Consider the following 1,841-nt stretch of genomic DNA (forward strand, 5'->3'; position numbering starts at 1 on the left):
GCTATCTGAGGATATCTATGTGCTAGCTCAGGGACTGCTCCCCTTCCTAAGGGTCTTAAGTAGCGGTCTCCCTGAGCCCTCACCTAGATAGCGCTATCTCCCCTGCAAGGGTTGTAAGTAGATAGCCCACTCCTGTGGTCTGGGCAGCCTCATAGGATGGCTTACCGCGTTTTTTCAGGCTAGCTGTGTGGGACCAGCTGCTGATAGCTCGGTGATTGCTCCCCTTTTTAGGGTTTTAAGTAGTGGTCTCCTTGAGCCCTACCTACACAGTGCTGTCTCCCTGCTAGGGTTGTAAGTAGACAGCCCACTCTTTGTGGTCTGGGTAGTCTCAGTCGGTCCCCTTCTGGTAGCCTTCCTAGGTGCATGGCTATCCGAGGATATATATGTGCTAGCGCAGGGACTGCTCCCCTTCTTAGGGGTTTAAGTAGCGGTCTCCCTGAGCCCTTGCCTAGACAGTGCTATCTCCCCTGCTAGGGTCTTCTGTGCGCTTTCTAAAATCCACATTGTGGTAAGTGTGCACGCTAGGCACCCTGAGCACTTTTCTAAAATCCTGTATGGTATGGGTTACACGCTCGACTTTGTTCCCATTCTCTGAGTTGGTTCTGTCCCCGGTTCTCCTTGGGCCCCACTCCACTTATGTATCTCTGGCAATACTTCTGAACAGGGCTTCCTCTCGTTAAGAGAGTCATTCTTAGGTACATGGCTATCTGAGGATATCTATGTGCTAGCCCAGGGACTGCTCCCCTTCCTAGGGTTTTTAAGTAGCGGTCTCCCTGAGCCCTTGCCTAGAGTGTGCTATCTCCCCTGCTAGGGTTGTAAGTAGACAGCCCACTCTTGGTGGTCTGGGTAGTCTCAGTTGGTCCCCTCCTGTTCTACTATTCCTAAAATCCATGTTTATGGTAAGGACACACGCTAGCTTCTGTGTACTTTGTAAAATCCATATTGTGGTAAGTGTGCACGCTAGGCATCCTGTGCACTTTTCTAAAATCCTGTATGGGTTACACGCTCGACTTTGTTCCCATTTTTTGAGTTGGTTCTGGCCCCGGTTCTCCTTGGACCCCACTCCACTTATGTATATCTGGCGATACTTCTGAACAGGGCTTCCTCTCGTTAAGAGAGTCATTCTTAGGTACATGGCTATCTGAGGATATCAATGTGCTAGCTTAGGGACTGCTCCCCCTTCTTGGGGTTTTAAGTAGCGGTCTCCCTGAGCCCTTGCCTAGACAGTGCTATCTCCCCTGCTAGGGTCATAAGTAGATAGCCCACTCTCTGTGGTCTGGGCAGCTTCACAGGTAGGTTTACCAGGGGTTTTAGTTTTTGGTCCTGTAGCCCCTTCCTAGGGATATAGCTATCTGTGGATAGCTATGTGACTGCTCCCCTTCCTAGGGTTTTTAAGTAGCGGTCTCCCTGAGCCCTGGCTTAGACAGTGCTATCTCCCCTGCGGGGTTTAAGTAGATAGTCGTTGCCTTGGTCTGGGCAGCTCTTTAGGAAGGTCCTTTTCATAAGACCCTTTGGATATAGCTATCTGCGGATAGCTGTGTCCTTGCTGGGATTGTTGGTGGCAATCTTGAGAACTCCTCTAGGCTTCCAGCCTCTCAGTGGTCTTATGTATCTGGCTACTATTGCTCACATAGCATAGCTATCTGAGGATGGCTGTGTTCTTAGCTTGGTTAGGGTGTTCAACCTTATCTGGTATCGGGCTCCCTCATTTTACCAAATTATGTGAGCGACCCGAGGCGTCAGTGGCTTGGCCCCTTTCTGAGGAAAGGTTTGGTGTATGTCTGTCACCTCCTTGGTGCTCTCTCACCAGGTGGACAGGCATGCGCCTCGGCATGGCGTGA

This window comes from Sinocyclocheilus rhinocerous, unplaced genomic scaffold (assembly GCF_001515625.1).
Source record: "Sinocyclocheilus rhinocerous isolate Xijiao unplaced genomic scaffold, SAMN03320098_v1.1 scaffold3686, whole genome shotgun sequence".
Taxonomy (NCBI): domain Eukaryota; kingdom Metazoa; phylum Chordata; class Actinopteri; order Cypriniformes; family Cyprinidae; genus Sinocyclocheilus; species Sinocyclocheilus rhinocerous.